At 33.9% G+C, this 17,691-nt stretch overlaps 1 protein-coding gene across 2 annotated transcripts in view; it reads right to left on the reverse strand.

Annotated features, from left to right (window-relative positions):
- Positions 1-1,390: 1,390 nt before the first annotated feature.
- Positions 1,391-17,691, reverse strand: part of TANK (TRAF family member associated NFKB activator) — a 114,176-nt gene continuing 97,875 nt past the window's right edge. For both annotated transcript variants that reach the window (XR_008998811.1, XR_008998810.1), the window contains one exon: positions 1,391-1,463. The gene's annotated coding sequence lies outside the window, so the exon portion shown is untranslated. The remainder of the gene's footprint in view (positions 1,464-17,691) is intronic.

Genomic DNA, 17,691 nt, shown 5'->3' on the forward strand with positions numbered 1-17,691 from the left:
TATTAAGTACTGTAGCCTACATCAAAACTGTCTACAACCATGAGTTGTTTGTGTTTATGTCTTTACATTAACTGCTTTTTGACTGTATTGAGAAAAATCACTTTTGTTTTTCAATTACTTATTGGATTCTTAAAAGAAACAGTTGTCAGAAATAAGTTTACAGTGGCGAATGGCTACCTCAATAGGTGTAAAATCAATTTGTAATTTTTATTTAGGAAAAGGGTTCTGCTAAACTACCTTCAATTCCTTTAGTTACTGATTTTTGGTAGTGATGGTTTACCTAATTTCAAAGAGAAGATTCTGTTTTGTTTTGTTTTTTGAAATCCAATAAGGTATTTTACCACAGTCAAGCATATCATGAGCTATGTTGACATTTTTTCAAGAAATAAATTTTTCGACCTTCCTTCTTTATGTCTTAATTTTCTCCCTGAAACGATATGATCATCTCTTCATCCAACATGTGAATCTGTTTCAGAATCAAAGATCACAGCAGAAAGCCAATGACCAACTATGCAAGCAGATTTTAAGGTAAGCTAAAGCTTCTATTTTAGTTTTTTTTACCCTTTACATTCCTCTTAAGGTCAACTTCAGCACTTCGGAATCAATGATTAAAATAGCATAACCAAGAGCAACAGTAGATATGTTGTCTAATAGGGTTACGTCGATGCCAATCGTCATCTGAGATAAAAGAACCATGGCTAATTTGCAAATATTAAAACAAGGCTACATATGCATTAAAGTTCTTGCTTCAACACACCAAGCATTGCAGTGAATTTGCCACCCAGATGATTTTGAGACAAATAATAAGTAGAGTAGTGCTTGCAGATACTCAGAAAATAAGAATTACCGAAGGCAAAGTATTAACGGCCTGCGTTTGAAAACAAAACTGTTGGGTTGAAGTGTAGCCAAGTAGGCAAAAACAAATGGTTGCGGGGGACCCCGTCAAGTGGGTACGTTATTTTGGGTTTACCTGAGGAGGGACAAAGATGAGAGAAGCCATTTGAGAGCAGTTCAGCTTTCTGCCTCTTTTGTTCTTGCCAGGGTGCCCATTTTTAAAAGTATTCAAACAAAGAACCACAAACCGCCAGTCACACCATAATACCAGCTTGTGTTTACATTTTCAGCTCTACGGATCGTGATCCTATTCAGTGCACACAGAGCGGGTGCTCGTGTACACGCGCCCGTCCGCCGTCAGGAGGACTGAAACTGTAAACACAAGCTGGTATTTTGGTGTGATCACGCTAATATGGCGGTTTGTGGGGTCAAGGGGTGGAAGGTGAATTGTGGATCCAGAATTTCTCTGCTTTTGTCAGCTTAAGTCAGACTGCTTACGCAGTAGCTGCTTTTCAAACTTGAATAACTCAGCTATTTTAAAGGAATGGGGACCTACCTTAAACAATTAGAGGGTCCACACTGGAGAACTGTCTTCCCAGGAAAGTAGTGGAAGCTCCATTCTTCAGAACCTATAAAATTAGACCAGGAAAGGCATGGAAGAGTCTAGTTCAGACCATAACCATGTGTTGGTCACGTCAAAAAGTGTTGGGTAAAATAACCCAATGTCTCCATAGGGCTTCTAATCTCAAAGGAAAACCATTTGGGCAGTTTGTTTTACTATTAAAAGCCCATTTCACCAAGAACATTGGAAAAAAACCCAAAACATGCCATCGTTCAATATACCTTAAAGAGAAATGGACCAAGTTTGAGACATAACTCAGACTACTTGTCCCACTTTGCTTTTGAACAAAAATATATTTTGCTGTCTAATACATCTGTAATAGGTAGATAATACATCTTTAGCTGAAGTTGTGCGAGATGGGATTGTCAAGAATTTTTGGATTTTGAAGTACCTCAGTCCAAAAAATACCAGAAATGGTATCCTAGCTCAGCCCAGTACCGACCAGAAAAAGATCATTAGGAGCAAATTTGTTAGAGCTCAATTCCTACAGAAACATAAGCTACTTAATAAACAGATATAATTAGTTTTATATGATCATTTATTTCTTCATACAGATACAGGTAAATATAATCCTTTTAGTATGCTAACTTTTAAAAAGTATCATCTCACTAAAATCGTCAACTTTAGAACAACTACGTGGTGGTGCACTTATCTTGCTCTTGCACCTTTTGAGTGAAGGTGTTGTGAAGACTGGTTCTATTTCTAGTAAAGTAAGTAATTTCCATTCCTGCTGACAACACAGACATTTCTTTCAATGTGTATTCTTTAGATTTGTGTGAAAAATAGTCTTAAAGTAGAATTCAGTTATCAAACTGTGTTGGTTTGTTGTATGTGTTTGTTGTTCTGCGCACAGAAACAGGAAGCACAAAGAAAATTTTCTTTTTTGTATGTAAAAAAATTGCTTATTTCCAGTCTATCAGAATTCAGTTAGAAAGAAAGCTCAGAGAAGGGAAGTTTTTCATCTTAAGGCAAATAGGCCAGTAATAATTGTATACAATAATTGTATATAATAACAATTATATATACATAAATACATAAATGTTTTTTCACTGTCCTATAGAGAGCAATCATTCCTGTGACAACACAGCCATTTCTAGAAGTAAAAAGTTCATTAGTCCTTTGGTCCATTATAATCATAAATCTTTTTACAAGGATGGAATTATCAGGTATCCATATGTTGAGATATGTGGAGTCCCCCTTCCTCTTAGAAACCATCTCTCATTAACACAGGGCAACTGACCTCTTCCTACCTTTCTTAGGCAAGTGTTTATATGTAGTAATGTATGTAATGTATCTATTTAAATATCTGTATAATAAGCAAACTCACAAATAACTAGAATAACTAAATAATCTATATTAGCTTATTTTAAGTGAATTCATTTTGGGTTTATCTTGTCTCTCTTATTAGACAATCAACTACTTAGGAATGTGGATTATATTTAAGTGAAAGCTATAGGTCCTGTGATGTTATTTATTCGGCTGATTTCAGTAATGAGGGCAGCGGTGATTCAAAGTGACGGTGGTGGGAGGTAAGAAAATAGAATGTAAGGTGAGATCAATGTCCTGCAGGTTAAGACCTTAGTAGAATTTTCCACATTTTTATACATCATTGACATAGCTCATAATACTCGGTTTGCAGCAATGTCTTCACTTTCCATTGACTTTAGAAATAAAACTCTTTTAGAAGGAAAAGGGAAGTGCATTTAAAGAGTAAAGAAAATAAAATGAATGCTTAAAAACAAATAAAAAGCAACACTGTTTCTTGCTATATTTTTCTGCTCGAAGGGTTTTACGTGCCTCTTCTGTCGGGAGCCGGTCCGAGCCGCCAGCCTGATGACACAGTCCGGGCAGTCGGAGGGAAGGGACTGCACAGCGGCCTTCCCGGAGGAGCAGCCCCGATACCCCTCCTGCTCGAAATGCCCCTCCTAATAAATTGGCTTATTTCGGTTTCAATTCAAGCTGCCCCTCAGGGAAGAGGCCATATCCAATTCTCCCTGAAAATTTTAGGTACTGGCCCTAAAGGAAATTGGAAAAAAACCACTATTGCCCTTGTGATTACCCCCCGATGATGGGAAAGTGAGACCCCATGAGAATTAGACCCAAGTTTATGGGAAAAATGATATGGAAAATTTACCTGGGTTGAGGTCCCTTCCCCCGCCCCTATGTGGCCTCCAAATAACATGTTCGATGACTAATGGCGACAGGTGGGTACAGAGAACAAATGATGTTCTGTGGCTAGCCTGCCAGAGAACAGCCTGGCAAACTACAAAACAAATGAGAACAGGGCATTACCTAACTAACTCCAGATCAGAAAAATCTCCATTGTAAGTCTTACTGAAAATGGGTCCGAGGCACACTCCATAAAATTTGTCCCTGCCTAAAGGTCATCGTGTCCTTTTGGAGAGAGCCTCTTTCTTTCCTACCAGAGATGAAGAATGGGAGTATAGCTAGGAAAGAATGAGGGCCCCACATAAAAACAATAAAATAGTGAACTTTAAGTAGTCATCTGTAAAAAAACCCAGGAGTCTGGCACCTACCTAACCTTTGTAAGACTTCCTAACCGCAATGACTAGAAACAAAGCTTACTCAGAAAAAAGTAGACCGCTAGGACGTGCCAAATGATTTAATCTCATTTTCCAAACTCATGTAACCATGCTATACATCAATTAAATGATTAATATCTGTACTTTACGTAATCAAAGAATATATCAACAAGCTGCTACTTTTCATTAAAGAGCAGGCTCAGCTGTTTCTAGTGTCTGTGTCCTCAGTCATTCAGTTGGTCGCCGACGCCGTTCCTCCTTCGGGGACTCCTGGACTCTCTGGAGCTGGACTCCGGCACTCTTCCCTGCACTGCTTTACTACAAGTACGTATGAAATCAGTTTTATTTTCTACTTGTTTACTTTAAAAATTTTCCTTCTTGGGAAAAATGGGTGGTTATTTCTGAATTTTAATAGAGCAGATGGGGGTAACTATCATTAGATTTTGTTTCATATTATTAGCTTGATGGCTTCTCATTTAGAAAATAGCAATACATTTTATGAAACGGTTGGTTAGGAGTTCTTCTACTGACTAGATCAGATTCTGTGGACGCTAATTGGACAAGGGAGTCTAAGTTTCTTTTTAAAAGAAAATGGCTTCTCAAAATTCTCAAAATGGCTTTGATAAGACAACCTCACAAACTTTTTCCTCTTTTCAAGGAAGTAATCTGATTAAGTTAGGCTTCAGAGAAAATAATGAAAGACTTGGTTTAGATATTCAGAGATTTGAAAAGTGAAGCTCAAAAACAGTAGCTGAAATCTAAGGGAGAGTTTACGTAGAGCAGGTAAGTTTAAGCATTTGTAACATTTAAAAATTTTATATTTTTTGGAAGGTAATTTCTCATGTCAGCATTTCTCTTAATTCATTATCTAAAATATATTTCTAATATAGAGAGAAACAGGAAATACTTTCATAACTGTTAGATTATGTACAAGTATGTGTAAAGGGGAAGAGTAAGAAATGACAAGAGATAAGTAATGCTTTTGTAGTTCTTATATTTGAATTACAAAGACATGGATAAGATCGAGTCTCAGCAATAAATAATGTCGTATTTGAGGTAGGCAATAATAGGAAATAATATGTCACAACAGAACACACATTTACAAAAATTAATGCCTAGTGGGATTAAAGTACTGTAAGACGTACTTACTTAAAGATAAACCCAGTATGATATGAATCGTTATAAGACAATCAGATAAAGTGCTAACATGGAACGTATCTACTCATTCAGAAGCATTTAAGAACTATTCTATCTGTATCTCTTGACAGAAATGATCATCTGCATTTCCCTAGAAGTTTACAAAGGGGTATTAGGTTCTCTGGTTTCAATGCCATGTGTACAAATTGTATCCACTAAGCAAAACAGAAATTTATTATTTTGACACTAAACAAAGAGAGGGACATATCTGAACGAGGCGTTTTCTAGGTGTATCTTTATTTCTCCTTTTCTGCTCTTTTTTTTTAAGAGATTTTGTTTTTTGTAGCTTTGTAATGGGGGGGATATAGGAAGAGAGGAATGGCAGAAACAACAGATATGTAGAGACTAATTGTAAATATTTCATGTTATACTTCAAAAATTGTTTACCAGGGAAAAGTTTCTCTGTGTAAAAAAATTTACAGGTTTAATGATTTAATACATAAATGCATGTTCATTATTAAAAATTAAAATAATACACCAATACATTAGAGTAAAAAGCAAAAGCTCTTATCAGCACCTTCAAACACGTGATTTGATATCAATATACCTTCCTATCCCAGAGGAAAATAAGATTAAAAGCATGGTGTCTATCATTTCAGAACACATTCTCACACATTTCCATCACATAAATTGGAGAGCTTTGCTGTTTGTTTTTCTAACTCATCTTGGAGATCTTCCCAGGTGCTCATTTATAGATCTACCTCCTTTAAAAACTGCGGTGTAGTGTTCCAAATTACAGATGTACCTCAGTTCATTTAACTGTCTGCCCATGAGAAGCATTTGTTTCTTTCATGTATTTCTATTGAAAACAGTGATGCAGTGAGTAGCCCTGTACACCTACAACTGAGGGGGAATTTGAGAATCTTACAGGATAGGCTTAAAGAACTCGAATTTCTGGGTCAAATGCATGTGTGTTCAATTCCCACCAGTGAGCACTGCCAAATTGCCAACCACAGTGAATGAAAAGGCCAGCTAAACACTTTCAACGGTAACTTTAAAAACAGCAAAGTTATGTAGAAGTTCACAGGACCAAAGGGCACTTTTGAAACCATTACGTTACATTGTCAGTTCACCCAACAGACAGCTAAATATTGAGTGCTGCCAATACTTACTGACTCACGTGCTGTTCAGTGGTGGGACTGTACGTTACAAGGCACAACAAACATGACTCAGCCTAAAGATCATAGTCAGTTTGACAGCAGAGTCCTAGGATGCAATGTGTAAAGGACTGAATGTTTGAATTAAATACACTATAATAGAGAACCAAGTTGATTTTTAAAATTGAAATAGATATCCTACACTATTTCCATCGTGTGCAAAACATGTGTGCATTGATGATTCTGTGACCAAAGAGGCAAGGCTACCATTTTTTATCAAACCCCCCTCCAGAAGGGCAGGTCCCTCTAGCTCCAAAGACCATTTTACGGGATATTCAGAACTAATGCAGACATCAGCGCACTTTGACAGCCTACCACTCATGGAAATAGAAAGTTACAAACAGTTGGAATAATGCAATTTAAAAATATGGAACCCACTGGATGGCTTTCAAGCAGTGAAGGCCATTGAATCAGGTAAGGAGAGTAAACCCGCAAGTGAGAACAGGCCTTCACTTGGGCCAAAATGAAATCAGGGCCTAAAATATCAGTGTTTGGAAACACTGTTTTTTAAGAATTCAGCAGGATTAATTATCCCATTTATAATATGCAAATGCACTGCTTTCTTACACGAAGGCTACACCATTGAGCTAAGATTTGGGAATAAACTCATGTGCTTTCCACAAACACAAATACAATTCTCAGAACCAATGGTAGATGATCAAATTAAACCAAAAGTATTTTACTTCATTCTTGCTTTTTACCAAAACACATTTCCTGTGATTGCATCTAAATTAATTGACAGGTTTGCATTATATTTTTGAAAACTGACATTTATTCTTTCTTAAAAATCCTCATCTCACACATATATATATATATACGGACACACAGAAACAGCCAGTGCCTCATAAGACTGAAAGCAAAGGATGTCTCAGCTCCTCCCAATTGCCCTTTTACTGAGAATTTCTTGGTTTTGGTGTTACAGACCCCTTTTTAAATGCATTGGAGATGCCCCCTTCCAAAAATCAGTTTCTCAGAACTAACAAGTAACATTTAAAAGGTCATTTTATTTCCAAAACTTGGGTCGTTGGAGGACAACTTAAAATACATGGCTCTAAAATTAACCCTCAAGAATAATGCTTAAAAATACACTTAAAATTCCAAATTTCTCTATTTTAATCAAGAATGAGAAGGTATAGTTTTGGCAAGATTTTACTGCATGCTTGTGAATAATAGCCCAAAATGATCCACAGAGCATAATTGACCATGTGTACATCTAACATACTTACTGCTATTTATTACGAAGAAGTAAGAATAAACTAGACACTTGCATTATTTTTTCTTGTTCAAAATGTATATAAATACAGCAATACATTGCTATGATGAAACTACATTAAGTATTTGGTTAATTTATTAGTGAATAATACATAATAAAGTGTCAGGCAACTTATTTTAGAAAAACTCATAGGTTCCCTATGTTAGAAGGATTCATCTGGTCTGTCACTGACTTTCCAATGACAGTTTTGACGTGACTGATAGTCATCAACTCTCTTACTTATAAAATAAAATATTTCTCGTTCTAGAAATAAAAATTTAAAAATCTTTCAAAGTATTTATCTCTAGTATTTCCTTGACCTCTAACAAGCAAAAAATACTTCCTGAAAGAAGTCACACAAAACTGTCTGCTTTAATAAAAATTATTTGTTCTTATTTTGAATAGAGGACCTCAGCTCAGAATCTTTTCTTGGAAAATAAGCCTTAGAACTGAATACTAGTCAAGTCACACCTATACTTTTTATGACTAAATAATGCTAATTCCTTTAGCTTTCCTCCAGGACCTAAATTAGATCTTGTTAGCTGTTTATCTGTGCTTTGAACTCTCATCACTTTGTCCACATCCCTTAAAAATGTGATCCCAAGCAGGAAGTAATTTTCAAACAAAAATATAATTATTACATGACACAAAGGAAAACCTGTCCCTTGCCTGTTTAAGATTAGTTAGGAAATTATAAAAAATATGTTTGTGTTCTTTCACATTGTTGGCTATACTTTGCAAATAAACTTTAAAGTTTGTTTCTTCTGTTCTTTTCACCGAGACACTCTTGTACACTCCTATATTGCACTGAACGCTTATGAATGTACCTTGCATTTGCTTCTTTTGAGCATCATGAGCTTAAATGGAATTTTAGTTTAATTTTTCAGGATATTAGTCATCTTAATTAATTTATTATCACCTGAAAAATTGTGCAGTACAGATTTGACTTTTATTAAACAGACAGAAAACATGTTGATTATTATAGGTCTTAAGGGTACTCAATCCCTCAACCCCCCTCTTGGTAAGGTCTTGAAACAACTTGCTCATCATTCTAGAAGTAGTATGACTGAAAAGATACTTTCCTCAGTTATCAATGAGATGAACATATGTGAATCAAAAGTCTACTAATTCATCTGGTGAAAAAATGGTAGATGGAGAATAGTCAGAAAAATCCTGTAAAAGAGAGAATGATGGGGCGGGAGCTATCTGCCCTTTCACATATTAAAGTATCTTGGAAAACTATAGTGTACCACGAGGAAGCAGATGCACACTTTTTGAATTGCTAGATGCCAGGTGCAATGTGGCAGACATTTATTATCTGTATCATTAAAATATTCACAGTAATACATTTTAACAATGAGGAACCCAAGATTTAAAAAATATAATTAGCTGAGTGTGGTAGATAGCATTATTTGTTTATGAGTCCTCATTTTCTCCAAGTCTTTGACATGCCTTCCATGTGAGGCAAATACTTTCCTTTCCCATTCACTTAGGGCTTAGCACTGTGATTTTCTGTGATTGGATGGAAAGAGAATATGCTGAGTTGAGATTTAAGAAGTGTGGCCAAGCTTTCACCACTCTCTAAAACTACTGCCATTCATCATGAGATGATGTCCTAGGGAGCTGTTGTTACTTCAGCCTGAAAAAAGAAGCATGTGAAACACTTATAAACTGATGTGTATCCTTGAGCAAAGTCCTTTTATGTCCAGCAGAACACTAGAATGTCACAGATGACCCAGATTCCCATGAGAAAGGAATAAATGTTTTTTGTTGTAAGCCACTGAGTTTTGGGGGCATGTTTGTTACACAGCACTACAGCAAAACCTGAACAACATTCTCAAAATCTCACTAATACACATCATGTTAATACAGACATGTATTAGATTGTACTATGGAACTAGATTGTAATATGTCCAAGAGTTTAGTGAAGAAAATATGATTGCTCAGAAATGCTGTGGGAACATTAACCATTTGGAAAAAGGTATATAGTTAGATCTCTGTTTATGGCTTCAAAAAGAAAGTCTAGATAGGTGATATAATTGAAAATATAAAAAAATATATAGTTAGAATAAAACACAGAAGAATTTTTTTCTTACTAATCTTGTCGTAAAGAATGTTCAAGAATACCAAAGACATTAAATTCAGTGACAACTTGTAAGTTTGATTACTAAAAACTTTGTATGCCTAAATTGGCACAAACAAGGTAAAAAGACTAAGGACATATCAAAGGATATACATATCATAAAAAAAAGATTAATATGCTTAAATTTTAAGGAGCCACTTACAAGTTAATAAAAATAAGATATATACTCTAGAAGAAAATCAGGAATAGAATAGTTAATCCACAAATATAGGAATAACAGACCACAAACATATGAAAACACAATGAACCTCATAGCAATCAAATTCTGGAAATTAAAAGAACAATGAAGTGCCACTTCCCACTGTCAGATTGTAAAAGGTTAAAAAATAATGTTAACACTCAATACTGGAAAGGCTTGAGAGCAAAATCGCTATGACCTTTTTCGAGGACAGTTTGTATCAAAAGTCTTAAAATTATGCAGACTTATTGATCTAGCATTTCCATTACTTAAGGAAATAAAGAGTCAAGTGTGAATAGATGCTTTAGAATATTCATTATAAGATATTGGAAACTACTAAGTAATCAGTGGAGGATTGATTAAGTAAATTATGGAACATCATGAAATCAAATATACATTTTAGTGGTAGCCATTAATTATGAAGATCTGCATTTATGGACATTAAGACAGCAATGGTTGTACATTATATAAATTCAAAGAAAAAGAAACTATAAAATGTTATTATCATGTGGTCTCATTTAATAAGATATGAAATACATATGAATAGATTTAGTTCTTGAAGAATAGGCAAAATACTATAAGCAGCTTTTTCTGGATGTTAGGGTTATGGTTGATTTTCATATAAGAAAGTACATTTATCTACAATGCTTGAATGGTTTCTACAATGAGAATTTTATATATTTATAGTTGGGAATAACAGCAATAAAACACTTTCATTTTTGAAAAGAAAAATATTAAAAATAGCAGTGTCTTTTACTACAAATACAGAAAAAAGTCTACAGGACTCAAAATAGGTCATATCTATTGTTTCTTCCTCGTCTAGATTCTCATAAATTATTCATGGAAATCCTATCTATACTAATAATTATTTTTGTTCACTACGCTTTTGCATTTCTTTTCAGGAAATGACAGGTATTAATTTGGCAGTCATTTATATTTTAGAATATTCCTCATAATTGCTATTTTCTTAAGCCATTTTACATGATTCAAAAAAATTACATACATACAATTGCATTGAGTAAAATTAGAGTATTTCTTCATAAACCAATACTTTTAGTCTGAATTTGAACTAACCTGAACTGACCAATTATTTTAGAATTATTTTTAAATGCTCAAGTCAAGAAAATTAAAAAAATCAAGTTTCCCTCAATTATTTAAAGATGAAAATAGTCGTCAATGAGACAAATTTTTATCACAATAGCAATTGCACTATATTCATAATATTGTGTACCTTTATATTTCTGTATATCAATATATAGATATAGATACAGATACATGATTTAAATATATTTATAGATCTATAAAACCTAGGAACCACAGAGCTTGTATAGGACCCATTTGAAGAAAATTATAAAACTTTGCTGAGAAACATAAAAATTTTTGGAATGTGTTCCTACATGGGAAAATGACAATGTATAAGGATGTCTCAGTTCACTTGTAAATTTAATGTTTAGAATTTCTGGTGAACTTTTAAATCCAAACTGCCTAAAAAGACTATTTTATAGTAAAAAGCAAAAGTTCTTCTTCTCCCACAATGTCCATTCCCACCCTCCAAAGGGAACCATTGTTAAGATTTTTTTGTTTATTCTTCCATAAATGTTTTATGTATCTATAAGGCACATACACACACATGAGCATACACCCACATGTCTATGCTTCTTCTAATTTTTTAATAATTATAGGAGGGATAATATCATACACACTGTTCTATGACTTGCTTTCTTCACTTAATATATCTTGGGCATTTTTCCATAATAAAACATATGTTCTCAAGTGAATTTTTTAACTTAATAAAATCTGAAACACATAAAGAATAAATAGGCAAGATGACAAAGAAAACTTTTGGAGAAAAAAACTACTGAAGAGGGCAATATCAAATGTAAGAATGTATAATTAAAAATAGCATGATAAAGGTGAAAGAGCAGAGAAATCAGTGGAGCAGAAAGTAATCTCAGAAGTGGACCCTGGAACATAATAGCTTTCAGCTTGATTCAAAAGTCTTTTTAAGTCAGTCGGAAAAAAGTATTTTATTCAATAAACATTCAGGGACAATTGCTTAATAACTGGAACAAATGATCAAATCCTCATTTAACATGATAAAGCAAAATAAATCACAGAAAAAAGAATTAAATGCATGAAATGAAAACAAAACACAAACCAAGAACAAAACAGAGTCATCAAATATGTAGGAGAAAATATGTGAGTATCTAAACTTTATGAGGAAGATTTTTTAAATGTACGAGCAAGTGCAAAAATTTTAATGAAAACATTTGAGCAACTGATAATTTAAAAACATAAAAATCAGTAACAATATATTGTATTAGCTTGGGAAAATATTGTAAAATCTGTGGCATAGCGTTATTTTCTTTATCATATAAAGAATTCTCATAAATTAATTAAAAATCCAAACATCTCAACAGAAAAAAAAGGATGATGTATTGGGAAAAGCAAGCCAACATGAAATAATATAAATGTCAAATAAACAAACACAATATACTAAAAATTTCCTAATAACTAATTAAAAAAAAAATAGAACAAAATTTTTTTCAAATATAAAATTAGAATATATTAAAAACTTGATGACATTTGCTGTTAGTAAAGGTATGATAAGTGGACACTTTCATATCCTTCCATTTTGGAAGACACTTTGGCCTTATATATAAAAACTGGTAAAAAAATTTTTTCACCCTGCAATTCACCTTTTGAAAATGTATCTGTAGGAAGTAATTACAGATGTATTCAAATATTATCTATAGAGATGTTCATCATAGCATTGTTTATAATATAGGAAAAATAGAAACCACCAAATACACAGTGTTAGAGAACTTGCTAGATAAACAATGGTGCACTATACAGTCATTCAAGATAATTCTGTGGACAACATGACATGGGAAAATATTTGTGACATATTTTAAGTGAAAAGTGTAGCTTGAAAACAAGAGGTCATGTGTTCTAATTATTTTAGTACATATTCGTGCAGAGAAAAATGTGTTATAAGGATGTACTCTAAATATTAATAGAGGTTATCTCTGTGTAGGTTAGGGGTGATTTTTATTTTATTACATTATTTCCATAATTTCCACAATAAACACTTATTAGTTTTATAACCAGAAATAATATGTTTTTCCTCAAGTCACTGGTTGCTTTGTGTTGTTTAGGCATAATCTCAGGTCAGTTTCTGGGCATTTTATTGAAAAATAAATCATTAGAATAAAATTACATGTTGAATTTATAACAAACAGTGCTTTTGTTAGACAAAATAACAGAGCTAAAATATGTGATATTTTCGTTTTTTAAGATGAAACAAATGACTATGATAATGGAAAGAATTTAGGTGGAATTATATGTCTTTCCTAAGGATTAAATGGCTCCCCGGCAAATTATATAATCCTGCTTCATTTTTTGATTAGTGGGAACATAAATAAGTATAATTTTATAATTTTGTACTCAGCAACAGATCATTTTTCCATATACTTTCCCAGGAAACAAATCATACCATAAAATTTGGCAAATAACCCCTAGTAAAGTCTTCATTTGTTCTTCCTAGAAAATGCTGACTTGTGAGTTTGGTGACAAACATATGTACACATATTATATTGAAAATAAAATGAATGTAAACTTAATGAAATTTTGAAATTGTGCACTACAAAGCAGCTGGCTAAAACTACCCATTCTTAACAAGATCCCAAATTCAAAAAAACACATGCACCTCTATGTTTATCGCAGCAGTATTTACAATAGCCAAGATATGGAAATCACCTAAGTGTCTATCAGTAGATGAATGGATAAAGAAGATGTGGTACATATACACAATAGAATATTATTCAGCCATAAGAAGAAAAGAAGTCCTACCATTTGCAAGAACATGGGTGGAACTGGAGGGTATTATGCTCAGTGAAATAAGCCAGGCAGAGAAAGACAAGTACCAAATGATTTCACTCATTTGTGGAGTGCAACAATGAAGCAAAACTGAAGGAACAAAACAGCAGCAGACTCACAGACTCCAAGAAGGGATTAGCGGTTACCAAAGGGAAGGGGATGAAGAGGGTGGGTGGGGAGGGAGGGAGAAGGAGACTAAGGGGTATTATGGTTAGCACATAACATGGGGGGTGCATGGGGAAGGCAGTGTGGCACAGTGAAGACAAGTAATGACTACAGCATCTTACTACGCTGACGGACAGTGACTGCAATGGGGTATGTGGGTGGGGGGGACTTCATAATATGGGTGAATGTAGTAACTACAATGTTGCTAATGTGAAACCTTCATAAGATTGTATATCAGTGATCCCTAAAAAAAAAAAACACTACCCACTTTTCCTCAAATATCCTTCTTTCATTTTCTACTTACATTAGTAAAACAAACTTAGCACAATCCTTAAATGATTAATACAAAACTTCAAAAGACACCCAAAAGATAATATGGGTGAATGTAGTAACTACAATGTTGCTCATGTGAAACATTCATAAGATTGTATAACAGTGATACCCTAAAAAAAAAACACTACCCACTTTTCCTCAAATATCCTTCTTTCATTTTCTACTTACATTAGTAAAACAAACTTTGCACAATCCTTAAATGATTAATACAAAACTTTAAAAGACTCCCAAACAGCAAATAACTGTACATAATCTTCTTTTAGGAACTGATGTTAGGGATAACTAATTTGGCTGTCAGTATGATAAGCAACAACGTGAATGACATGTGAACAGGAGGGGGTAAATTCCAAGCACGGCTTGAATGAGAACTGCAGCTCAAACATACAGAGAATTGCATAACCAACACGTCTTTTTAACACATCAGTGCATTTTCCATCTAAAACCAGGTGCTGTTCCCAAAGGAGAAAACACTGCCCTCCAGTGGTCTTCATTGGAGAAACAAATCGTTTCAGGTACCATGATTGCAGCATTTCAAAAAACATTAGTCTCATCTCTGGCTATATTTCTTAAGCTGAAACCTGTATCTACAACTGAGCATAAGGACAAAACATCCAGATAAATTCTAACACATAGGCAGTTATTCCAGTTAAATAGAAATATTATCTTGGAGGAACGATTATGGCTTTCTGACCCCCAAAGCTGACCACTTATTTGACGATCACAATTGGATTATGTTAGCCACCTATAGTCTCTCCCTTCCCAGATAAGGAAGAGAATTCATATCTATGTTTCCCTTGTTGGCCAATTTTTTAGCTAAAAGACATTTAAAATTGTACAGCAGGCAGAACCCCAGGGGACCGAACAGTGTTCCAACATCCTTTAAAGCTTCCCATGACTTGAAAAACCAAATTTTTCCTCCTGCTTCTTAAACTAACCAAAGTAGGCAAAAGCAATTTTAAAAAGTCTTTGTGTCTAGCATTGGAACTTTCTCATATTTCACACCATTATATAAATGTCACTCTAACCTATATGTATCACAAATGCTACGCTAAATTAGGGCCAAATTTGCAACCTAGTTTAACTGGGTTTCCTCTTTTTGCAAATGCAGTTTTTGTGTCTGCATTTAGCAATGCATACAAAACTGTCCGTGTAGCTAACTGCTTCGAATTGCTAAATTTGAGGATGGATGTATAGATTGCCTGAGCCTTTATGCATGAGCCAAAGCAATCATGTTTCTAGTCATATAAAGACTTCCTATTCAAATGGACCTCTACTACACTGTTAAATTCCTGGACTACTTCTTTGACAGTTTTGGATTTAGTAAAGGAAGAGAGGAGAGATGGTTTTCTAACCTCCTCCATACCTCTATCCTTCAGACACTAGAGTGGTAGTGCCTCACAGGATAAGAACATGGATTTTCTTATCCACACATGGATTGGGACTCATCCATTAATAGCTATGTGATTTAAATGTAGCCTCATTTTCCCCATCAATTAATTAAGATCAGAATCACCAACACTTCACCTTCACAATCACCAATACTTCTTAGACTTCTTAGACAGTTAAACCAATGGCCAAGTAATTTCCTAGAAGCATGGTTTTCTAAAAATATTACCCTTTTATCATCTTAAGTAAAGGCTCCTCATTTGGTTTACTACATAGAAAAGGTCCTGCATCCTCCAAACAAATGCCCTGTGCTAAAATAAAACATTTTAACATCATATTGCTCAAATATAGCACCTTTAAATATGAATCAAGTTGTTCTTTTCACTGCCACAAAAGGTTGTATCTATTTATGTATTCACCTGGATTCTCAAAGCACTTTAGAATAAAAAAAGACAAACATAAAAATTATAATATTATAAAAGTGGCATAGGAATTAGACATATTTGGGTATATTGTAGTGAATGATAAAGTTTCTGGGTTTGAGAGTATAGAGTTCCACAACCACAAGTGTCCTGTTACTTAACTCAACTTAGAAAATGTACACTTCAGAAAAAAGACTGCTTCCTTTCAGGGATGGATTAATTCACTGCCCTATCAGATGGAGAAAAACCTACAAACACATTTGACTTATTTAACTTTTATTGAAGTATAGCTGACATGTAATATACTAATTTCAAACACATTTTAATAAGACACACGGTTTCGCCTTTTCACTAACTGTGGTAATGCGTTTTTACTGAGCCATTGTCCTACGTCTTTATCTCCTCTCTCTGCGCAGCCCTGCAGCATTATACAACAGTGTCTGTCTGCATAAGTTAATAGAGTGTTGTCTTCACTGTCCATAACAGTTCACCAATCATCTCATTAAGATACTTGGTGTCATACAATAAAGAATCTGTGGTTAATGTAAATAGGTCTTATAATGCAAACTTTATAATTTGGAACAGTAGGATGTATTGGATTGAGAATATGACAATGATTTGATAACTATCCCATGTTTATCAAACTCACAGATAATTCTGAGATGAAGTTCCATTTAAAGATGGAGCAAAGACAGTACAGCTAGCTACTGGAGTTGTGTATATGTGTTACTTTGCAGCCTGTGCATAAGCATTATCTATGCATCAATAAATACAAAGAAAATAAACTTTAGTTATAACTGCTATAACTAACCTAAATTAATCTCAAACTTTCACAATGAAACATACGAATCTGAGATCAACATTCTGAATTTTAACAAATGCATCATATTTGTAACAGCACCAAAATAATCTCAAGTCAGAACACTTTTTTCTGGGCATAATTATATTATTATAATTCTCTACCTTGACAGGTGACAATTTTAGAAAACTAAAATACAACTTCTAGTATATGCACTAAAATAAAATGTAACAGAGAGACAACTCACCATAGTATAAGTAACACATTCAAATTTAGTAATTTATTTCCCAGGTGGAAACCAGGCTTCTTGGAAGACTTCAAACTATGCCAAATGGTCCGATTTCACCATAGAGGTAGGCACTAAGAGACTAAATGTACTTCTGTGTAATTTTTGTTAACTACATTTTATATGCAAATGCCTATTCAACCATGTTAATGAAGTTCTAGAGAAGGAAAGTTGGCATTTCCATTTTTCTGTTTTATTCAAAAGCAACTTTTCAATTGACTTGTTATCATTTTAAACCTTTTTTCATTTAGTTTTAACAAAAATGGGAAAGTCTAACAATGCATTCAAATTGGATCACAAGTCAAGAAAAACAATGCCTTACTTATGAATAAAATTTAGGCTTGACAATTTTTGTCCTGTACTTTGTAATCTTCAGAACATAGGATACTTCTATTGGGCTAATACAAAAAAAGTTCTGTTAATCATAAATATTCAGAGAAGTACAATCTATTGACCCAGGGTTGGTTATTTAGAAGAAAGGATTTTTGTCCTATT

The sequence above is a fragment of the Manis pentadactyla genome, chromosome 8 (assembly GCF_030020395.1).
Source record: "Manis pentadactyla isolate mManPen7 chromosome 8, mManPen7.hap1, whole genome shotgun sequence".
Lineage (NCBI taxonomy): Eukaryota > Metazoa > Chordata > Mammalia > Pholidota > Manidae > Manis > Manis pentadactyla.